Genomic DNA, 7,022 nt, shown 5'->3' with positions numbered 1-7,022 from the left:
ATTACCTATACAGTATGGCAGAACTGTTGACACACTTAAAATCTGGTGCAGTCAAAAAAAAATCAGTACGATTAAAAATACAAAACGAATAAATCGGAACTAATACAATGATTCAAGTAAATAACAGATATAATTTAATTATATATGTTAACTCTCCGATTTGTTTTTTCCTCATTATTTTGTTTAAATTCTAAATCATAATCCAGTTTTTATTCTAGATAACATTGTATAACGAGAGTAGACGAGTATGAGCAAATCTAAATTACATCGCTGAAAGACATTATGATAAGATTCTACTTGGGAAAAAAGTCCTTTATAGAGTAACAGTAACAATTTTCTCAGCTCTAAACCTAGGCTGAAGAAAGTGTTAGTATTACAGCTGCCTCGAAATTCTATGATATTTTTTTAAGAAGGCTTAACGTTCAAGATTTTTTTTTTTTTTTTTTTTTTACGGAAACAAAAATGTTTATCAACATGAAAATTAATTCATCAAAATTATAATATTTGTATTTGCAAACTCATCAAAATTACCTATACAGTATGGCAGAACTGTTGACACACTTAAAATCTGGTGCAGTCAAAAAAAAAATCAGTACGATTAAAAATACAAAACGAATAAATCGGAACTAATACAATGATTCAAGTAAATAACAGATATAATTTAATTATATATGTTAACTCTCCGATTTGTTTTTTCCTCATTATTTTGTTTAAATTCTAAATCATAATCCAGTTTTTATTCTAGATAACATTGTATAACGAGAGTAGGCGAGTATGAGCAAATCTAAATTACATCGCTGAAAGACACCATGATGAGATTCCACTTGGAGACTATCAGGCACGGACTTAATTTTTTTGTTCACCTTCAGTCAACCTGCCTGATGGCATCCCAGCACTCGACAGCGGAACCGTACCTGTCGATTCCGTCATTGCCTCATCTTCCACAAACGAAAACCCCACTAGACGTGTGCCGCTCGACAGCGAGCCTCAGGACGGCTTAGGAGGAAGCTGGTGTGCACTAGACAACAATGATGGACAATGGATTGAGATGGACCTTGGTAGGGAAAGGGAAATCATTGCAGTAGTCGTGCAGGGAGATCCCAGTAGTGACTCGTGGGTCTCTGAATACACCTTGGATTTTGCTCTTGAAAACGGCCGCTCTTGGTACTATGGCTGGGAAGAACGCGAGGTGAGTTCCTGGTACAGCACAGTTTGTGGGGTACATTATCAACACACAAATATTGTGTTGCCATAGTGACGCAGTTGAGTTTTGTTCGTGGCTTCATTCTGAAAAACAAAGTTTGAGGGAAAACGTGTTCAATAAATTGATAGTTTAAAAGGCATTACGTCTGCATCCAACTGACATACGTTGTTGGGATTGTCAAGTCAGTTTCATGAAATAAAATCGCCTTTATATTCCAAAGATCCTTAGCTTCCATAGCTTACAAGGCTCAAAATCGTATTTAAAAGCCTTTTTTATTACTATTTCATTCGATTTATTGTACTATTTTCATCAAAGTCAGATTTGATGAAGAGGAGAAGTTCCCTCTTAGAAGACGGAATAATCAAATAAATATTCTGTATCCACTCTCATTTCACAGAAAATCCAAGGGAGCACTAGTAACAATCGTTACGCCCCTTTCCTCTTCGACCATGGCATTTGGGCTCGCAGAATCACGCTCAACCCAACGAAATGGAATCACAACATTTGCCTGCGTTGGGAGGTTTACTTCATTCCCGAATGTAAGCTCACAATAGAATAGCAGTATATGAATAATTTCACTTTTGTTTGCAGGCGGGAAAAAAATAAACACAAAAATTTGTCCTGCAGTTTAATGTTAAGATGTTGTAATATGTAGCTTTAGCGTGAATACTTATATGCAATATCCTCCGTTGAGGCTACTTACTTCCAAGTGTCTCTCTGTTCCTTTTCAACTGAACATGATGTCTATCTATAGACACCTATTGTAGAAGGATTGAAATTGTTGGACACTTGCATATTTTAATTTTTTGTCTTTGTACATTTACACAATCAAAGAACCAGAAAGCAACAACAAACAAGAAAAACCAAAAGAAAGGCCTTACCCGCACTTCTTAGCCCTCTGGTACAATACACACACACACTCACAAACAAATTCTTTTTTCCTGCTGCCACTTCCGGGGTTAAGTAGTTTAGGGCACAAATGGTTAGACCCTATGTATAATGAAAATAAGAATGATAATAATAGTAATAATAATGATGATAATAATAGTAATGATAAAATGATAAAATAATAATAATATAGATACCACCGGTATGAGAGACACGCGTGGTAAGTACCATGTTTTTGTAAGTGCTAACATAACAACGAAAAGGGTTCATGTCGTGAAGTTCTGCTTCTTAGAAAAATATAAGAGTAATTTACTCATAGAATCTCCAAAAAAAAAAAAAAAAATATAGTGTTCATAAGCATAGCAATATTCGAGCCAAAAAGCTTAAGAAGTATTTTAATTAGAAGATAAGTAGAATGGATTGATAATCAAATTGCTGTCCCTATTTTGTCTTTCACGTCATTGGAAACGTTTCCAGTTGAACCAACTCCTCCACCTACACCCAAACCAGGTATGTCGTACGTTTTGATAATAGAAAATAAGATGATACAGTGATTCAAATAAAGTACAATAAAAGGCAAGATATATTTTTTTTTTCCTCAGTTGTTAAGATTAAAAATCACAATTCAGTTTCTATTTCAGATTATGTAGCTCTCCTGGTATAACGAGAGGAAAAGAATATGAGTAAATCTAAATTACATATATGAATGACATCATGCAGAGATTCTACTTTGGATTCTTTTACACATTTCCATTAAAGAGCAACAATACCGTTTATATCAGTTCTTAAAGTAGGCTGAAAAAAAAATGTAATTATAACAGCTGCTTAGAGATTCTAAGATAGAATTGTCAGAAGGCTTAAAGGTAAGGGATACCTTTTATAGACCTCCCAAAATGCAGCAAAACATTAAATATGAACCTCAGGGGACTTGTTTAGGCCACTGCTGAGAAATTTGGAAGTCAACAGTTATCTACAATTTGAATAATGCACAAAACTCAACTACTCAGTAGTTCTGTGTGTCAGCCACACTTAAGCCTTTTTGTTGCAGTCTTCTGTATTTTTTTTTATTATCTATAAACACAAATCTAAAAGTATAAGAGCTGATGTAATAACATATAGAGTGTGTGGCAAGAATGTATATAGAAATGTTCGTAAGTTTTGATGAACTTTCTTCACAAAATATACATGATGGACACACATGCAGTGCATGGGTCTGCAAAAGTAGCCTAGCAATGTACTGGAATTTACGGTGAGCCCCGAAAAAAAATTCAATTCAAAATCTTACGGTCAATAAAAATGTACTGAATGTTACCTACCACTTTCAATACTTTTTGGGAGTTTCTAAAATGATACTCTCTTCAACATACCACTGTGTTTATACAACTCTTCATTTAAGGCATGCAAATGGGATTCCCTACCTTTAACGTTTTAAAGATATTTTTTTTCAACAAAATGATTATCAAAAGTGTGAGAAGTATTCTTTTAAGGCTGACAAAGTTATGAAAATGAAATTCATCAAAATTATAATGTATATTTGCAACTAATGAATTGCTTGATTTACTTAAAGAATCTACAGAAAGAACACATTGTATATTAGCAGTAAAATATTCGTGACAAAAAGCAACGGGAATGTTCAAAAGAAAAATGAGTAGTATGCGTTGATAATGAAAATTGTTGTCTTCATTGTCTTACTTTATTGGAATCGTTTCCAGTTGAACCAACTCTACCACCTACATTCGAACCAGGTACGTCATACTTTGTGAAAGTAGAAATGATATGTAAGATATGGTATATGGTGACTTTCTGTTTTGTTCTGTTCTCAGTAATTCAGATTAAAAATTATAATCCAGTTTTTATTTCATAATCCCCACGTATCTCCATGTGTAACAACAGTGGACGAATATGAACAAATCTAAGTTACATGGCTGAATGACATTTTGATAAGATTCTACTTGGGAAAAAAGTCCTTTATAGAGTAACAGTAACGATTTTCTCAGCTCTAAACCTAGGCTGAAGAAAGTGTTAGTATTACAGCTGCCTCGAAATTCTAAGATATTTTTGTAAGAAGGCTTAACGTTCAAGAGTTGTTTTTTTTTTTTACGGAAACAAAAATGTTTATCAACATGAAAATTAATTCATCAAAATTATAATATTTGTATTTGTAAATTCATCAAAATTACCTATACAGTATGACAGGACTGTTGACGCACTTAAAATCTGGTGCAGTCAAAAAAAAATCAGTACGATTAAAAATACAAAACGAATAAATCGGAACTAATACAATGATTCAAGTAAATAACAGATATAATTTAATTATATATGTTAACTCTCCGATTTGTTTTTCCTCATTATTTTGTTTAAATTCTAAATCATAATCCAGTTTTTATTTAGATAACATTGTATAACGAGAGTAGACGAATATGAGCAAATCTAAATTACATCGCTGAAAGACACCATGAGATGATGAGATTCCACTTGGAGACTATCAGGCACGGACTTAATTTTTTTGTACACCTTCAGTCAACCTACCTGATGGCATCCCAGCACTCGACAGCGGAATCGTACCTGTCGATTCCGTCATTGCCTCATCTTCCACAAGCGAAAACCCCACTAGACGTGTGCCGCTCGACAGCGAGCCTCAGGACGGCTTAGGAGGAAGCTGGTGTGCACTAGACAACAATGATGGACAATGGATTGAGATGGACCTTGGTAGGGAAAGGGAAATCATTGCAGTAGTCGTGCAGGGAGATCCCAGTAGTGACTCGTGGGTCTCTGAATACACCTTGGATTTTGCTCTTGAAAACGGCCGCTCTTGGTACTATGGCTGGGAAGAACGCGAGGTGAGTTCCTGGTACAGCACAGTTTGTGGGGTACATTATCAACACACAAATATTGTGTTGCCATAGTGACGCAGTTGAGTTTTGTTCGTGGCTTCATTCTGAAAAACAAAGTTTGAGGGAAAACGTGTTCAATAAATTGATAGTTTAAAATGCATCACGTATGCACCCAACTGACATACGTTGTTAGGATTGTTAAGTCAGTTTCATGAAATAAAATCGCCTTTATATTCCAAAGATCCATAGCTTCCATAGCTTACAAGGGTCAAAATCGTATTTAAAAGACTTTTTTATTACTATTTCATTCGATTTATTGTGCTCTCAAAGTCAGATTTGATGAAGAGGAGAAGTTCCCTCTTAGAAGACGGAATAATCAAATAAACATTCTGTATCCACTCTCATTTCACAGAAAATCCAAGGGAGCACTAGTAACAATGGTTACGCCCCTTTCCTCTTCGACCATGGCATTTGGTCTCGCAGAATCACGCTCAACCCAACGAAATGGAATCACAACATTTGCCTGCGTTGGGAGGTTTACTTCATTCCCGAATGTAAGCTCACAATAGAATAGCAGTATATGAATAATTTCACTTTTGTTTGCAGGCGGGAAAAAAATAAACACAAAAATTTGTCCTGCAGTTTAATGTTAAGATGTTGTAATATGTAGCTTTAGCGTGAATATTTATATGCAATATCCTCCCTTGAGGCTACTTACTTCCAAGTGTCTCTCTGTTCCTTTTCAACTGAACATGATGTCTATCTATAGACACCTATTGTAGAAGGATTGAAATTGTTGAACACTTGCATATTTTAATTTCTTGTCTTTTTACATTTACACAATCAAAGAACCAGAAAGGAACAACAAACAAGAAAAAACAAAAGAAAGGCCTTACCCGCACTTCTTAGCCCTCTGGTACAATGCACACACACTCACAAACAAATTCTTTTTTCCTGCTGCCACTTCCGGAGTTAAATAGTTTAGGGCACAAATGGTTAGACCCTATGTATAATAATGATAAGAATGATAATAATAGTAATAATAATGATGATAATAATAGTAATGATAAAATGATAAAATGATAATATAGATACCACCTGTATGAGAGACACGCGTGGTAAGTACCATGTTTTTGTAAGTACTAACATAACGAAAAGATACATGTCGTGAAGTTCTGCTTCTTAGAAATATATAAGAGTAATTTACTCATAGAATCTACAAAAACAAATAGTGTTTATGAGCATAGCAATATTCGAGGCAAAAAGCTAAAGAAGTATTTTAAGTAAAAGATAAGTAGAATGGATTGATAATCATATTGCTGTCCCTATTTTGTCTTTCACGTCATTGGAATCGTTTCCAGTTGAACCAACTCTTCCACCTACACCCGAACCAGGTATGTCGTACGTTGTGATAATAGAAAATAAGATGATACAGTGATTCAAATAAAGTAGAATAAAAGGCAAGATATATTTTTTTTCCTCAGTTGTTAAGATTAAAAATCACAATTCATTTTCTATTTCAGATTATGTAGCTCTCCTGGTATAACGAGAGGAAAAGAATATGAGTAAATCTAAATTACATATCTGAATGACATCATGCAGAGATTCTACTTTGGATTCTTTTACACATTTCCATTAAAGAGCAACTATACCGATTATCTCAGCTCTAAAAGTAGGCTGAAAAAATGTAAGTATAACAGCTGCTTAGAGATTCTAAGATAGAATTGTCAGAAGGCTTAACGTTTTAAAGATTTTTTTTTAAAACAAAATGATTATCAAAAGTGTGAGAAGTATTCTTTTAAGGCTGACAAAGTTATTGAAATGAAATTCATCAAAATTATAATGTATATTTGCAACTAATGAATTGCTTGATTTACTTAAAGAATCTACAGAAAGAACATTGTATATTAGCAGTAAAGTATTCGTGGCAAAAAGGAACAGGAATGTTCAAAAGAAAAATGAGTAGTATGGGTTGATAATGAAAATTGTTGTCTTCATTGTCTTACTTTATTGGAATTGTTTCCAGTTGAACCAACTCTACCACCTACACCCGAACCAGGTACGTCATAAATTGTGATGATAGACATGAAACAGTA

The 7,022-nt window shown here is 34.1% G+C and overlaps 1 long non-coding RNA gene across 1 annotated transcript; it reads left to right on the top strand.

Moving 5' to 3' along the window:
- Positions 1-1,121: 1,121 nt before the first annotated feature.
- LOC140243837 (uncharacterized) lies at positions 1,122-2,589 on the top strand. The gene is made up of 3 exons (XR_011902255.1): positions 1,122-1,189; positions 1,602-1,743; positions 2,570-2,589. It is a non-coding gene; the product is annotated as an uncharacterized lncRNA (long non-coding RNA).
- The last annotated feature ends 4,433 nt before the right edge of the window (positions 2,590-7,022 follow it).

The sequence above is a fragment of the Diadema setosum genome, chromosome 20 (assembly GCF_964275005.1).
Source record: "Diadema setosum chromosome 20, eeDiaSeto1, whole genome shotgun sequence".
Lineage (NCBI taxonomy): Eukaryota > Metazoa > Echinodermata > Echinoidea > Diadematoida > Diadematidae > Diadema > Diadema setosum.
The sequence above is the reverse complement of the archived record's forward strand: the minus strand, read 5'-3'. Positions and strand labels throughout refer to the sequence as shown.